We start from the raw sequence: 17,383 nt of genomic DNA on the forward strand, positions 1-17,383 counted from the left end.
TGGGGGCTGGGGATGTTTTTCCTGGAGAAGAGACAGTTAAGAGGCAATATGATAGCCTTGTTACAGTATTTGAAGGGGTGTCACACTGAAGATGGAGCAAGCTTGTTTTCTGATGCTCCAGAGAATAGGACCTGGAACAGTGGATGCAAGCTCCTGGAAAAGAGATTTCACCTAAACATTAGGAGGAACTTCCTGACAGTAATTGCTGTTCAACAGTGGAATATATGCCTTGGAAATTGTGGCAGAGTCTCCTTCTTTAGACGTTTTTAAACAGAGGCTGGATGGCCATCTGTCATTGTGAGTTCCTGCAGGGCAGAATGATGCTGGGCTGAATGGCCCTTGTGGTCTCTTCCAACTTGTATAATTCTATCATTCTATATGTGATTGGTATGTGAGGATGTTAATTCGAATTACAAAGCCTTTGTGTATGGAGATGAAGTTGTAGGTCCAATTGGGGGTGCCCTACATCCATGTATTCCCCTCACCACAGGCTAGTCTCCTTGCAAAACTGGATCTGCTAGTTCATCTTCATGCACAAAGACCAGTTTCCTATGCCTTTGTGCACAAACAACCATGGGTAACACTGGACCTGCAATTTTATTTCCATACACAAAGGATTTGTAATTAGAATTGATGTCCTCACATACCAATGGCACATATATATGCCTGACCCTGGCTTTCCACTCCACTAAATGCATCTGAGGAAGTAGGCAAGTCTACGAAAGCTCATGCTGCCAATTTCTTTTTTTCGGTGCATCTCAAAGGTGCTGCTACAAGAGTTCTCTATGTATTGATTCCACAGAATATCTTTGAATTCTACCACATGAAACTATGGCTATGTAAACACACACATTCTGTGCGTATGATATGGTAATTTAAAGTTTTAATTTTGATTTTACTCATTGTTTATGTGACGGCTATTACCATGATATCCAGTGAAATATGGGAATTATGATTTATCAGTAAAACATGACTCAGGATTCTGTAAGTGTGTTTGTATGGGAAGAGGAAGTCAATAGGTGTGTGGGCGAGAGGCACCTTGAGTTACTGCACTGGGTGACACCAACTCTAAGTCCTGGGAGAGAATCACCGGAAGGTTGGCCCATCGCCCGCTGGCCTTGACTCACCTCCAGCCGTTTCCTGGCTTCATCTGCCCACTTCCCGGTTCCCACCCCCAACCCTGGTTTCAGTGTCCAGTGGCCCCTCGCCCTCCTTCCTCCCTGAGCAGAGTGGCCAGATGTCTTGACTGCAAAGGAGGATGAGGCATCACAGAATGTAGGACATGTGGGCAATCCAAGTTTCCTAAGGCATTTGTTAAGAAAACAAAAAATCTTTATAAACAGACAAAAGTGTCAAAACTAAGCCTGTGAAGGTCTAGCCTTAAATCAGCAGAGTAGCAGAAACATGTCCTTGTCTCAGGATACTTCTCTAAGAACTGGGATTGACCCAAAGGGTGCTTGGCCTCATTTCAGGATGCAGGGGGTGCAGACCGCACCAGGTGCCACCTTAAAGGGGATGATGACACCACTGCTCCTCAAACACCTACATTTTGGCAGAAACAGGCTGTGGCATTCATCTGCTTCCCTTTAAAATGTTTTAAGAGATGGTGGGCATGGGGGGGGGGATCTCAGTTGGAGTGGAAAGGAGTGACCCAAGAATTTTTTTAAATTAAAATTTCAAATTTCAATTTTTTATTTTTAATGACATTTTAAAATGTTTATTCTTTTAAAATTTTCTTTAACAACATTCACATTTTAATCAAATCCTCACCGTGTATATGTAAATACATTTAGCTTGTGCATATGATATTGTAATGTTAAGGTACTGTATAACTTTAATTTTTGCTAATTGTTTTTGTCAGAACTATTAGCATTACATTCAGTGGTATATGAGAATTATGATTTACGAATAACATTAGTACAAAAAAGCATCACTAAGAATTCTATAAGATGTGAAATGGGAGGAGGTCATTGGAGGTGGGGATGACACCATGAGTTACCTCATCGGGTTACACCAACCCTAGTGACACTACTGGAGAGAAGTGACCAGTGGGATTCTGTCCTGGCTCCAGTTTGCTATTCAAACCTGGATGAAAGAATAGGTAGCATGCTTATCAAATTTGCAGATGACACCAAATTATGAGGAGTAGATAATACCCCAGAGGACAGGATCAAAATCATAGATTCATAGAGTTGGAAGAGACCACAAGGACCATCCAGTCCAACCCCATGCCATGTAGAAATCTCAATCAAAGGATACCTGACAGATGACCATCCAGCCTCCGTTTGAAGACCTCCAAGGAGGGAGACTCCACTACACTACGAGGAAGTGTGTTTCACTGTCGAACAGCCCTTACTGCCAGGAAGTTCCTCCTACTGTTGAGGTGGAATCCCTTTTCCTGTATCTTGCATCTATTGTTCTGGGTCCTAGTCTCTGGAGCAGCAGAAAACAAGCTTGCTCCCTCCTCAATATGACATCCCTTCAAATATTTAAACAGGGCTAGCATATCACCTCTTAACCTTCTCTTCTCCAGGCTAAACCTCCCCAGCATCTCCCTAGGTCATTCCTCATAGGGCTTCATGGTTTCCAGGCTCTTCACTATCTTCACCCTCCTTTGGACAGGCCCAGAACTGGACACAGGATTCCAGGTGGGGCCTAACCAAACCTAGTATATACCTAGACACAGAATCCTCTTTATTTTCAAAGCAGAGCCTTCCTTTCTCCCTTCTCCTCCCTTTCCCTCCTGAGTCCAGCTCCTTACCTTGGCCTCCATTCCGGCCTCTTCCTCCAAGGCGTTTATCACACTGAGGTTTTTAGAGCTTTTTGCAGCTCGTATCTGAAGTGACTGCAGGTCCAACGATGCAGATTCACGCCACAACGTGAGTGTTTTATCACATGTAATTCTTTTCTATGGGTGCTGTATGGGTGCTCCTTCCATGGCGCTTCCACAGTGAATCCAAAGTGACTCTTCATTTTGATGAATTTGGGGAAAAAGTGAATTCACAGAATTCACATTCAAGCTCCCTTTGATTTCACTCCAAATTGGTCTGGTGTGGAATGCAACTTTGCTTCCATTCTGGTACCGCCCCAAACCTCCAAGTCATAGAATCATAGAATCATAGAATAATAGAGTTGGAAGAGACCGCAAGGGCCATCCAGTCCAACCCCCTGCCATGCAGGAATCCAAATCAATCATCCCCGACAGATGGCCATCTATCCTCTGTTTAAAGACCTCCAAGGAAGGAGACTCCACTACACTCCGAAGAAGGAGTGTGTTCCACTGTCGGACAGCCCTTACTGTCAGGAAGTTCTTCCTGATGTTGAAGTGGAATCTCTTTTCCTGCAGCTTGCATCCATTGCTCCAGGTCCTAGTCTCTGAAGCAAGTGAAAACAAGTCAGCTCCCTCCTGAATATGGCATCCCTTCAAGTATTTAAACAGGGCTATCATATCACCTCTTAACCTTCTCTTCTCCAGGCTAAACATCCCAGCTCCTTAAGTCGTTCCTCATAGGACATGGTTTCTAGACCTTTCACCATTTTACTTGCCCTCCTTTGGACACGTTCCAATTTTTCAACATCCTTTTTGAATTGTGGCGCCCAGAACTGGACACAATATTCCAGTTGGAGCCTGACCAAAGCAGAATAGAGTGGCATTATTACTTCCCTTGATCTAGATACGATACTCTTACTGATGTAGCCTAAAATTGCATTGACCTTTTTAGCTGCCGCATCACACTGTTCACTCATGTTCAGCTTGTGGTCTACTTGGACTCCCAGATCCCTTTCACATGTACTTTCGTTCAGCCATGTGTCTCCCATCCTATATCTGTGCATTTTATTTTTCCGCCCTAAGTGCAGTACCTTGCATTTCTCCCTGTTGAAGTTCATTTTGTTAGCTGTGGCCCAACTTTCTAGTTTATTCAGGCATCTTGAATGTTGATCCTGTCCTCTGGAGTATTAGCTATTCCTCCTAATTTGGTGTCATCTGCAAATTTGATAAGTATGCTCCCAATTCTGTCATCCAGGTCATTGATAAAGATGTTGAATAACACTGGGCCCAGGACAGAGCCCTGTGGGATCCCACTGGTCACTTCTCTCCAGGCTGAAAAGAGCCATTGTTGAGCACCCTTTGCGTTCAGTTAGTCAACAAATCCATGTAACAGTTGCCTTGTCTATCCCACATTTTATAAGCTTGTTAACAAGAATGTCATGGAAAACTTTGTCAAAAGCCTTACTGAAATCAAGATATACTATATCCACAGCATTCCCTTCATCTACCAAGCTAGTAATTTTATCAAAGAAAGAGATTAGATTTGTCTGGCATGACTTGTTTCTCTGAAACCCATGTTGACTTTTTGTGATTATGGCATTGCCTTCTAGATGTTCACAGACTCTCTGTTTAATGATCTGCTCCAGAATCTTTCCTGGTATCGATGTCAGACTAACTGGACGATAATTGTTTGGATCCTCTTTTTTTCCCCTTTTTGAAGATGAGGACAACGTTTGCCCTCCTCCAGTCTGCTGGCACTTTTCCTGTTCTCCAGGACTTCTCAAAGATCATTGCCAATGGCTCCGATATTACTCCTGCCAGTTCTTTTAATACGCTTGGATGTAGTTAATCTGGTCCTGGAGATTTATATTCATTTAGATTAACAGGGTATTCCTCTACTATCTCCTTACTTAGTCTGTACTGAAATTCTCCTATTCTGTCCTCTGCTCCATTATCCTCAGGTTGAGCACCCTTTGCCTTTTCTGAGAAGACTGAGGCAAAGAAGGTGTTGAGTAATTCTGTCTTTTCTCTGTCTTCTGTTAGCATTTTGCCATCTTCTCCACGCAGTGGCCCTACCATTTCCTTCTTCTTCCTTTTGCTGCGGACATATCCAAAAAAGTCCTTTTTATTGTTCTTAACCTCTCTAGCAAGCCTGAGTTCATTCTGCGCTTTAGCTTTTCTGACTTTACCCCTACATGTGCTTGCTATTTGTTTGAATTCCTCTTTGGTGATTTCCCCCTTTTTCCATTTCTTATACATGTTCCGTTTCAAACTTAACTCGGTTGAAAGTTCCTTAGTCATCCATCCTGGTTTCTTGAGACACCTCCCATTTTTCTTTCTCACTGGAACTGCTTGAAATTGTGCCTTCAGTATCTCTCCTTTTAGAAACTCCCATCCATCCTGAACTCCCTTCTCTTTTAATGTTCCTGACCATGGGATCACCCCCAGTATTTCTCTAAGTTTACCAAAATCTGCTCTCCTAAAGTCTAGGATGCGTGTCTGGCTATGCCTGGCTTCTCCTTTCCACTATATAACAAACTCCAAGAGAACATGGTCACTTCCACCTAATGATCCCACCACTTGAACCCCATTAACCAAGTCATCCTTGTTGGTTAGGATCAGATCTAAAATAGCTGATCCCCTTGTTGCCTCCTCCACCTTTTGGACCATGAAATTGTCTTCCAGGCAAGTGAGAAATTTGCTAGACCTTGAGGATTTGGCTGAATTTGAGTCCCCACATTTCCCACGATGCCATGCTGCAATTTTGCCCCATTTTCTTCCGGTACTTCTCTCCCTGCTTCCATTGCTGCTGAGGGGAAATGCAGTTGTTTCCGATGCCGCTGGGAACAGGGCAGAGAGCTACTGGGGAATCAATGTATTCACGTTTTAACGTGGACAGGAAACCTGCTGGCAAGGAGGAGAAAGCGGCTGTTTCCGATGCCGCTGGGGAAGGCTGCTTGTGTGCATGGAAAACTGGAAAATAATAAGTTATTAGTTTGCTGAGGCACCAGAGCTCTTTGGCAGAGAAGGCTCAATGTCTCACGACACTACAGTTCCCAGAATTCCATAGCACTGAGCCAGGACAGTTAAAATGGAGTTAAATCGGATTATCTCCCCAGTGTGGATGCAGTCTAAGAGAAGGCAACTGTTACAAAGGGAAGGAGATATGTAGATGAAATAGATGAGGAGAATGACAAGAGGATAGATGTAAATGTGGATGAAATGGATGGGGGCTCTGACACGGAGGACCCCTTTGAATTTGGCTGCCAGGGATGGGAAAATAGAAGGGAGGAAGAAAGGTGAAGCTGTCATTCATGTGAGGCTAGCATTCACATGAAAGTGGAACCAGGAAGTATGAAGGTTCACGATGCGTTCAGACCCCAACTGAGCATGTGCAAGGGTCCTAATTCCAATTGTTGAATTCGCATGGTATGCACTAGTGTGGTAATACAATATGCACTAACTCCACTTTGCCTGAATCCGCATCACGTGACTTGCCTTGGATTCGATTCCCCCACGATTTGGAAGGGCAACCAGGTGTGATAAAACACTCATGTTATAATATCAATTCGCATCGTTGGACCCGCAGTCACCCTGGATCTTAGCTGCAAAATCCTCCGTGTGATAAATGCCCAGGTCTCCTCAAAGGAAGGAAGGAAGGAAGGAAGGAAGGAAGGAAGGAAGGAAGGAGAGGAGTCCTGCCTTGGAGCCCCTTCAGCCAAAGAAGAGGAAGACCAAGAAAGAGGAAGAGGAGAAGCACTGGGGAACCATGAGGAACTCTGCACATGTTCAAGGGGGGGGGGGGGTCTGGAAGGCTTTGTGCATGCTCAGTATCAGCCCCTGAACCTAGCTTCCCAGGAAGGGAAGGAAGGAGGGAAGTCTGGTGGGGCTGCCTCTGAGCATGCACAGAAGTCCCTCCCTCCCCTTGTTCCCCTCAGGAGTCAGGACCCACAGAAGGAGGAGGAAGGAAGAGAGAGAGAGAGGGGCACTTCCTTGGGAGTAGTGACTGCCGAATCTTCTGGGGGGCTACAAGGGAGAAGGGAGCCCCTCTCCTCCCCCCAAGGAAAGGCAGGGGCCTGGGGGGGTCTCCCTCCCTCCCTCCCTCTGGTGCTATGATGGAAAAAGTGGCAGGGGACCATGGGGAGGAAGGGGAAAGGGGCTTTGAGTAACCCCTCTCTCCCTCCTGGAAAGAGGGCCAGAGGAGAGACCCTCCTCATTTGAGGGGCAATTTGGGGCTGGCCAGGTCCCCCTTTGGCCTTAAGGGACAGATGCCCCCTCTTTATCTCTGGGGGCAGGTTCTGGAAAGAGCCTGCAAGGCGAAAGCCAAGAGGAGGAGGAGGATGACGAGGGACCCCCAAAGCCCTCCCCCCTCAAATGGCACCCTGGGAACTAGGCTGAGAGGCCCACAGGATTCGGATAAACCTCCCCCCACAGAGACACCTCTTTTTTCACAACAACCCTGCCGAGGAGGGCCAACAAAAGCCCCCTCCCCAAGTTCTGGAAACAGGGACAAAGGGCACAGAAATCAAACTTAGTTGTGTTCCCCCTCCAAAACACAACACACACACACACACACACACCAAATGGCAGTCCACACACAGAGAGACACACACAGAACCCAGTCTCTGCCTGGGAGCCCTTTGAAGTGACCCACGTTAAAGAGGGAGAATGAACGAAGGAAGGAAAGTGCCAAGGGAAGAAAAGGCCAAAGGAGGCTGAAGAAGGATGGGAAGGGGGCATCTTGGGGCTGAGCCTCTCTCCGCTCCCTGGACCTCAATGGAGAGGAAGGCTCCAAGTGCAGGGAAACAGCCTTACCATCATCAGTGGTGGAGTCTCATTCTACAAACTTGTTTGCAAGAATGCCGTGGGGAACCTTGTCAAAGAGTTTACTGAAATCAAGATATACTATATCCACAGCATTCCCTTCATCTACCAAGCTGGTAATTTTATCAAAGAAAGAGATCAGATTTGTCTGGCATGACTTCTTTCTCTGAAACCCGTGTTGACTGTTTGTGATTATGGCATTGCCTTCTAGATGTTCACAGACTCTCTGTTTAATGATCTGCTCCAGAATCTTTCCTGGTATCGATGTCAGACTAACTGGACGATAATTGTTTGGATCCTCTTTTTTTCCCCTTTTTGAAGATGGGGACGTTTGCCCTCCTCCAGTCTGCTGGGATCTCTCCTGTTCTCCAGGAGTTTTCAAGGATTATTGCCAATGGCTCCGATATTACATTTGCCAGTTCTTTTAATACCCTTGGATGTAATTCATCTGGTCCTGGAGACTTATGTTCATTTAGATTAACAAGATATTCCTGTACTATTTCTTTGCTTATTCTGTGCTGAATTTCCCCTAGCTATCCCCTTTGCCTTCCGGCCTGGTTAGGGTGACCTTTCTGAAATGTGACCTTTCCCAAACATGCCCACCACCAATTCTTCCTTTCTCTGGCCCCCGTTGCCAAGTCTCAAAAACTACAAGACACCAGCTATGGTAAAACATATATATTTTTATTATAGTTATAAAAGAAGGGATATAAAATAAGGATAAAATAAAATACACTTGTCAGCTGTTACAGCAGGGGTAGGCAACCTTTTTGAGCCGGGGGCCGGGTTGCTGTCCCTCAGACAACTGGGGGGCCGAAGCCAAAAAATAAATAATTAAAAAAAATACTTAAATAAATAAACCAGGACAAATGTAGGACAACATTCTCAAACATTCTCTTAAAAAAGTGGAGGACACGCAAATAAATTTGCTGATTTTTAAAAAAATGTTAATATAAATGCATGTTTCTGAGGTGTCTATAGACCATTGCCCCCCTTGCCCATGCGTGCGAGAGGCCAAAGGCCCTGGCAGCAATCGGCGGCAGAACCGGGCTCGGGCCGGTCCCAAGGCCTCGCCGGGCCGCATCCGGCCCGTGGGCCGCAGGTTGCCTACCCCTGTGTTACAGCATGGCTGCCGGGGGGGGGGGGGAGACATCACACTCTCACGCACATGTGCACACACAGAAACACAAAAATAGGTGTACATAACGAAGAAAATAAATACTCCCACGAGCTGTTCCTTCACAGTGGGTGGGGAGTGGGGATACAGATGCACACACACACACACTCACACACACCCACACGGCACAAAAACAGGGAAGTAAATAATGGCCAAATTAATTAAACCCACTGGCTGTTCCTGCAAAGCCGGGGGGGGGGGAATCAGCTTCACAAACACGCACACACATTTTTACACGCACACAGTGATAAACATAAAATAAAAATGCCTGCTGGCTGTTAATTTACAGCTAGCAGGGGGGGCACACCCACACCCACAGGCACACACATGACACATTCAGACATGCGCCAAGCCCTTCCTCCAGTCCATCTGCCTTGGTCCAGGCCTTGGAGGTGGGGAAGAACTGCTGGACCTGATCCCATTCCCCACCACCACTCCCTTCTCCTTTTGTGTCGTGTCTTCTTAGGTTGTAAGCCTGAGGGCAGGGAAACATCTAACTAAAAGATTGTATGTACAGCGCTGTGTAAATTTACAGGGCTTTATAAATAAAAATTAGTAATAACAACAACAACAACAACAACAACAACAACAATAATAATACTAATAATGTTCCCACGCACACAGCCCCACTCGGACCACATCAGTGTTGTGGAGAGCGCAACACACGGTTAATCCACATCCCGTGCTACTCAATATTGCACTGGATTTGCGCCACAAGCTCCAGGGCCCCACATGCTGCACCGCTGTAGTGGTAAAAGGAAATGTTCAGACTTTGCTCGTTGTTCCTGGCTCCCACCCCCCGTTTTTTTTGTTACGGTGAGGGGAACTTCCTTTCCTGGCGCTGTCTATGTATATATCTGTGTGTGTATAAATATGCATCCATGCATCCATCTATCTATCTCTCTCTCTATCCACCGGATTCATACCTGGGTCCCCCTCCTCCGCCTGTTCACGCGGTGGATTCTCCCACAGCTGACTTTCAGGGCTGGCCCTACGATGCTGAGTGGAGGGAAGGAAAGAGAAGGAATAAGCTCAGAAATGAAGTCAAGGGTCATAACTGTCAGAACCCTAATATAGAATTGGGATTTGTCCATATGTTGGTGTGGGTTGAATGGATTCTTCCATATTTGCAATTGGTAATTATGGAAGAATCTGGAATGTATGCGTTTGTCTATTACAAGGTAATAGAGGGGGAAACAAAAAGCAGTGTGATGGTCTGACAAAAGGGTTCACCTTCAGAATAAAGCTGAGGGGGGAGAAAGGACTGCCGTGGAGAGGAATGGCAACCATAGTGAGGAATGGCCTTTACAGTTAGCCTTGAAAGAGCTGCAGTCTCTGGGTCTCTTACCAAGTCCGCTGGGAAAGTTATATGGGAAAAGGTTGTAAACATGAACATAAACAGGTGGCCTCAAAGTTACAAGCATTTTGATGGAAGTAATGTAGTTGTATTCTTCTTGGAATCAAAATTTAAGTTGCAGTCCAGAAATTACTAATTGGGATTAAGAAGTTTTCCCAGGCGCTGTTGCCCAGCTGTTATTTATGGAGCCGATGAGGTAGCCTCCTCTCCAAACACAGAATATTTAAGAACAAAAATTAAAATTGGTGGCGTCCCTTTGTGAGGAAAGCCTTACTACTAACCATGCGGACGTGAATTGCTCTTCGGTCCCGCTGCATCTTACGGACTTGACTTGGATCCCTTCCTCCTCTTTCCCGATCCAAGTCAAACTTGCTCTCGCAGCCTTGGGATGCAGTTCCCAGACCTCTGTCGAGCCCCCTCTGAAACCCCTATTTCCCAGGGGCTATTTTCTGCTCCTCAGCTCCCTGAGGGACAGAACTCTCCGCATGTAGTGAGTAAACACCCCAGAACGCCTCTGAGATGTGTCTCTTCAGGACGCCATTACCAACGGAAGGCTGGATGATGAGAGAAATTTGGTTGTGGAAAGTGCAGGGTTGAGGTTTGGACTACATGCGTACCTTTTCTATGATAAAGCCAAGTTGGACAGGGAATTCAATAATCATTTTATCCGGAAAGTTTTGATGCGGGTTTGACTGAAATATAAACAAAAATGGTGTCCAAAGATCCCTCTGTGGGCCTCGCCAGGTGAAGCGTTCCTAAAGAGAGAGGTATATAGTGAAAATAGATGGATAAGATATAGTGATATAATTAAGTCGGTTCAGGGTACTCAGAAACTTAAATCACAGGAGGAGATTGTGGAAGATGGATTCGTACTTAATTGGTTCTCTTACAGGCAATTGAATGAAAGATTTAAACAGGATCAGAAGGCGTCAGGTATCGCGCCTGCCATCCCGGAATTAGAAAAAATAGTGAAGGACAATTTAAAAACAAAAAGGATATCTAAATATTATGAGTTGATTTTGAAATTTGAATTAGAGGATGAAGTTATTAAAGAATATATGATCAGTTGGGCAAAGGATTTGAACCATAATATATTATTGGAACAGTGGCGAAACGTTTGGAAAAGACGGATTAAATACTCAAATAACGTAGAGATTAGAGAAAATTGTTATAAATCTTTATTTAGATGACACCTGACCCCTTATAGAATCCCTAAAATGTACAAGGGCACAAAGGGTGTATGCTGGAAATGTCATAAAGAATTAGGTACTTATATGCACAGCTGGTGGAACTGTGAAAAGGCAAAGCACTTTTGGAAACAGATTCACGGGGAGATAAAGATAATGTGTAAGTTCGAAATGCAGCCAGACCCTATGATGTATCTTCTCAATATAATAGATAACCAGGAATTGGAAAAAGAAAATAGAAAAGTAATATTCTTTGCAACAGTCGCGGCTAGGATGTTGTATGCAAGATATTAGAAATCTGAAGAGGTTCCATCGGTTGAAGAATGGAAAATCAAGATGTAGAGATGCATGAGATGGATAAGTTATCCTGCCTCAGGAAAAATGATACATTGGTAGACTTCCATAAGGATTGGAATGTATGGATTGGTTATTTACAGCTAGATAGGAAACCCAGTAGATGTATAGCAATGGAGGATTAATTCCGAGTTTCAGGTGGATTATATGAGGGGATAGATGGTTAAAGCACCTATTATTTTGTTGAATAGAAACCAAAAATTTGGAATTAATAAGAATTGGGTATCAAAATGGTTTCGAATGCTACTAAGAATAGTTGACAAAAGACATGGGAGTGTTTAACTTTGAGAGGAAATTTAATTATGATTAATGTCTAATCTGAAATTAATTAAGTAAAAAATGGTAAATGACAGCGTTTGATAATCGATAGAAGGTATGTTTAGAAGTAAAGATTTATATATAAACAGTTGTTTACATACATACTTGTGGATGTAATTGTTACCTATATTTTGTTGATGGAATCAAAATAAGCATAAGAGTTGGGATGAGAGGAAAGTGATTAAGTTTCTTAGGCTTTAGATTCTATAGATATAAAGAGTTGGTATAGTAATTATATGTGTTTTATTTGGGAACTGATGTTTAGCTATGGAAGTCAGAATTGTTTTAGATTTTAATAGGATTTTGTATTGGGATTTTTATATGTCTGTATGTTTTTTTGAGGTTTTTGTTTTGTTTTGTTTTGTTTTTCTCCTTTGGTTTTTCTTGCTGTTCTTGTTGTCTCTTTGTTTTTGTTGTTTAACCTGATTTAATAAAAAAAATTTTTTTTAAAAAACCAAGCATTTTGGTGGTTTAGTCTCAAAACGTAACAGAAGGAAAGCTTAAGGAAGGGGCCGTCTAAGCAACTAGGAAAACCTGGCGATAGGGTTAGCCTTCTAAGGGAAGATGGGTGGGGAGGGATGCAGCGGAGAGGAACAGTAACCATGGTAACGGATAGCTTTTACAGTTTACTGTTCTCAGCCTTGGAATGGCTTGGACCAACTCATAATGCTGGGCCAGCTTGTTGGGATAGCTATATGGGAACGTGTATATCAACAGATGACCCTAAGAATATAAGTGGGTGGTGGTTCAATTCAAGGTTGTATACTGGTGAGAACCATGAACTGTTATCTTGTTGTTGTGGAGAGGTTAGTGAGAAACTTATTGCCCATGCAGTAGTTCTCAAAATATATTTTGTTGGAGGGAGGTTGGTTTTGGGGGTAATTAAGTTGTCAATTGCGGGTTTCGTGGGAATGGGTCAGCCAATGGGTTTTGTTGTGGGGAGGGTTTCTGTTATGGTTATAAAAATTGGCAAATTATAATATCAAATTAGATCTGACTAAAATGTCTTGTACTGTGTTCCTCTATTGGTTTTCTTTTAATGAAGTGTCTAGTTCATAGACTTTGGTCATAATTTGACTTTTTGGATAAACCTTTTAGGCCAGGTTATGACAATAACTTGGTATAAGTCATCATAGTCCAGTAATGATACTGGCATGTTGGAGTGGACACTTACTAGCAGCTGCCCTCTGCTCCAGGCCTGGACAGTGAGCTATCATCCACAGATCATAGAGCTCATTGTAATAGGACAGCTTGCTCTGTCTAGGAGCACCATCATCGTAGTTGCGCATGGCGCGATAAAGGGTGGTCCTGAGGATCTTCAGTTTGGAGGACACCTAGCTTGCTGTCCTCTTGTAGCCCGTTCCACAGCTTATGAGCAAGCCGCTCATAAATCTCCCTGTTGAGGTGAGAGGAGGATCCCATCTCCATTTCCAGGTCTTGGTCCCTCTACATTATTTCAAAGAGGGACAGCACCTCAGCTGGGGTCCACAGGAGCCACTGTCTGGCCATGGTTGTCCTGCTGCCACAAACTTTCACAGCCACAGTCCTCCTGCTAGTGCCAGGAAAAAGTTTTCCCTGGCCAGCAGATGGTGCTATAACATGAATAACATGCATGCGCGTTGCATTGTGGGCAACGCAAACGAGGGAGGAATCGCCATGCACCACAAGGCAGGCAAAGGCACAGCACGCTAATACGGGGAGCTGTTTTCATCTCTGTACCGCTTTACATAAAGATTTAACATTGTTTCATGCATTAACAACACAGGGCAAGTCCTCGGATAAGGAAAGCTGAAGTGAGTGGAAAAGTACACATGGCGAACCATCATCCAACTCATGTTTTAACATGAAAGTAAAGTAAGCCTCTTTTTCTCCGTAAAACAGCGAAGCAGCGCTACTCACCTTATCACCCGTGATCACGTTCTTGCTCTGTTTTTGTGCGCACTGTATTTGCTTTTATAATGTTTAACGTTATAACACGGAAGTAGATTTGACACGAAATAGCGGTAATGACGTTACTACTGTGATCCCGTTACTATCACATTACTATCGTGTTTGCTTTTATTCCCAAAACACTAAAAAAAAATATAATGGTGCAAAGCAGCTCCCAAAGCAGCAAGAAGAAATGGAAACAGGGAAGAGGAATTTTGTCGGAGTATTCTGAAATTTTGGATTTGCTGCATTTTTGAGGAGATGAAGAGATACAGAGGCATCTCAATTCCAGTCATCGGAACATGGCAGTATATAAAACAATTGCTGACCAAATACAAGTGAAGGGACATGATCGCATGCCTGAAGAATGCAGCACCAAATGCAAAAGCTTAAAACAGAATTTTCCGCAAGTTTGCCACCACAACATGATCAGCTGAAATGCAAGGTTTGCCTGTCCATATTTCCATGAGATGGACAGGTTTCTGCATGGCAGTCGAACTTTCCATCCAAAAAAATTGAGCAAGAGTATGGATTGGTCAAGGCAGGAAAAGCAGGGCACCACGCAGGCTTTGGAGGAAACCCAGGACAACAACCATCCTCCATGCTCTGTCCAGGAAACAGAATCACAGGAAGTTCGCAACAATAGCATCCCTACAGGTATGTATGTGCAGACATTGTGTCTTTGTGTGTTGTTTTTCACCTAGGACTTCAATATTATCTCAGATCCACCCTTCCTCTAGTAGTATTCAAAACCACATTCATGGTCATTTCAGTTCCTGTGACATGTCATATTCCTAGATCACAGAATCTGGATGCTGAGAAAGGATCATCTTTGATGGAAAGGAGAGGCCAAGGGCCCCAACTGCTCTCCTCAAGAGTCTCACAGTGTGAGGCAGCCTAATACAATTGAGGATGTAGAAAACTCTCTCCCCATCCTTCCTACAAGTGTCCACCCCCCCTTTTTTGGAGGAGAGAATGCAGGAGGATTTGTATCCATGTGCTCTCTCAGAAAAACATAGAAACATAGTTGGAAGAGACCACAAGGGCCATCCAGTCCAACCCCATTCTGCCATGCAGGAACTCTCAATCAAAGCATGCCAGACAGATGGCCAACCAGCCTCTGTTTAAAGATTTCACTGATAGTTATTCATATCCATCTCTTCTTTCTCTGTACCCTAGGAAAGGAAGAGGTGGTCTTGAAGCTATACGCCATCCCGGAGGAGGAGCTTGTGTCTGTGGACATGCCAGGAGGCCAGGAGCCAGAGCAGCAACACAATAGTGGAGAAGGTCTGGTGAAATGTTCTTGCGACATATAAACACTAGCTCTCTATTTCTTTCCCCACTCTGCATACAGGATGCGCAGTGGGAAGAGACAAAAAGGACCATCGAGTCCAATCCACTGCAAGGCTGGAAAACCCACAGTACATTTGCTAGAGTTTACATTTGTTAAAGTGATATTAAGAATTCAAATAGTGTTTATTAAATACGAAAGACAGAAAAGTGAGGAATAATCCCCAGAGCTCAAAATGCCCAGCAGCTCTGCACGCTACCTCTCGTCCCAGATTAAGCTTTTAAGCCATTTCATTGTGCAAAGCAGGTGTACAAGGGGACCAGCAGTATGAGCACATGGAAGCCTACATTCACATTGGTTGGGCATCACTATCTTGGTAGCTTGTCTGCTCGGCTCTGTTGGTAATGGGTCACACACCAGGTGCTGAAACCTATGTCCTGGGGGGGGGGGGGGACACAATCCATCCTCTATATGGTGGTTTCAGTGCACCCCAGCTACAGGTTGTGGTGGAGTTATCTGCTGGAAAAAGGGAAATTGACTCTTGCCTGTGGTATGGCCATTTATTGTGCAATCGAACCCCTCATCCTGTCCCATACAAAAAGGGTGCAGGTATAGGGGTGGCTCAAAATGAACATAGTCCTGTCCTATGGGGGAAAAGCATATTTGCTCACTGACTGACTCTGGGACCTTCTCACTCCGCATTATTTTATAGGCAAATAATTTACCCTGTTGTCCCCATTTTCTCTTCCAGGGGCAATTGTTGATGGCTTGGATGAGGCTCTAGAGGGTGCGACAGACCTGAGACAAACACATAGAAAGACACACTTACATGAAGTCATGCAGAAGCGCAAGGTCTAGGAAGAGAGAGGTGTCCGGATGGACCACACACACAGAGAGAGAGAGAGAGAGAGAGAGAGAGAGAGAGAGAGAGATCTGTGTGTGCATGTATGTGTGTGTATATATCTATATACACACACACACATACATGCACACACAGAGATAAATATGTGTGTGTGTGTATGTATATACATACGTGTGTGTGTGTGTGTATGGACCTGAGATACACACACAGAAAGATACACCTACATAAAGTCATGCTGAAGTGCAAGGCCTAGGAGGAGAGAGCAGTGTCTGGATGGACCTCTCTCTCTCTCTCACAAACACAGATATATATATAGTTATATATATATGTGTGTGTATGCGTGCGTGTGTATATATACATATAATGTCATATATATTAACATACATACATAGACATAGATTCACAAATATGCACACTCACGTGTGTATGTGTGTGTGTGTGTATCCATGAAGGCATGCAGTGTAGCGAAAGATACATGCCCAGTGATGATTTCCATGCTCTATGGTCTTGAGAAGCACCTTCCCAATGGCCTGGCACACTTGGATGCATATCACAGCTGCCGTGGAGACCCCAATCTGGAACTGCCGAGCCACCTTCTGTTACATGAGCTGACTGGTAAGTCACCAAATGGTGATGGCGACCCTCTCCTCCACTGTGATTGCTCTCCTTATCATGGTGTCCGTCGCAAAGATATGGGGTCTTAGGACAGATGCCAAGTGAAAGAGGGTCCGCCTGAGCATCCTAAAGTGGCTCATCCACATGTCATCGTCCCACATATGGGGCAACTCCTCATTCCACCAGCACCTATCTCTGGTCTGATCCAATAATGACGGGGTTCCAGCACTGTCGCAATGTGAGCAAGAACCCAGTTAATATCTCCTTGCATTAGGAGTTTGAAAATGTCCTCTGCCGAGAGATCCCTGATCTCCCTGGCTCTCATCCACACACGCAGGAATCTAAACATTTTCCTGCGCCTTTCCTGCCTTCTAAGCTGCAACTGTCAGTGCCTGGCAAGCATCATGGCAGAAGTTGAAAGGATGAGCTCGAGACCACGCATGGCAGGAATTGCGGACATAGCTAAATTGTTGAGCTAGAAGGAAATATTAGGATAAAAAGGGGATGACGAAGAAACAGTATCATTCAAGTTAAACCAGCATTCACGTGAGGCTAGCATTCATGCGAGAGAGGAAACAGTAAGTGGCCCCCTTCTTCACCCCGGAAGCATAAAAGGTCGGGATGCGTTCAGACCCCCACTGAGGATGCCCAAGGGTGCTGCTTCGAATAGTTGAATTCACATGGTATGTACCGGTGTGG

This window comes from Sceloporus occidentalis, unplaced genomic scaffold (genome assembly GCF_023333645.1).
Source record: "Sceloporus occidentalis isolate IW3139 unplaced genomic scaffold, rSceOcc1.0.p SCAF_1, whole genome shotgun sequence".
NCBI classification, from domain to species: domain Eukaryota; kingdom Metazoa; phylum Chordata; class Lepidosauria; order Squamata; family Phrynosomatidae; genus Sceloporus; species Sceloporus occidentalis.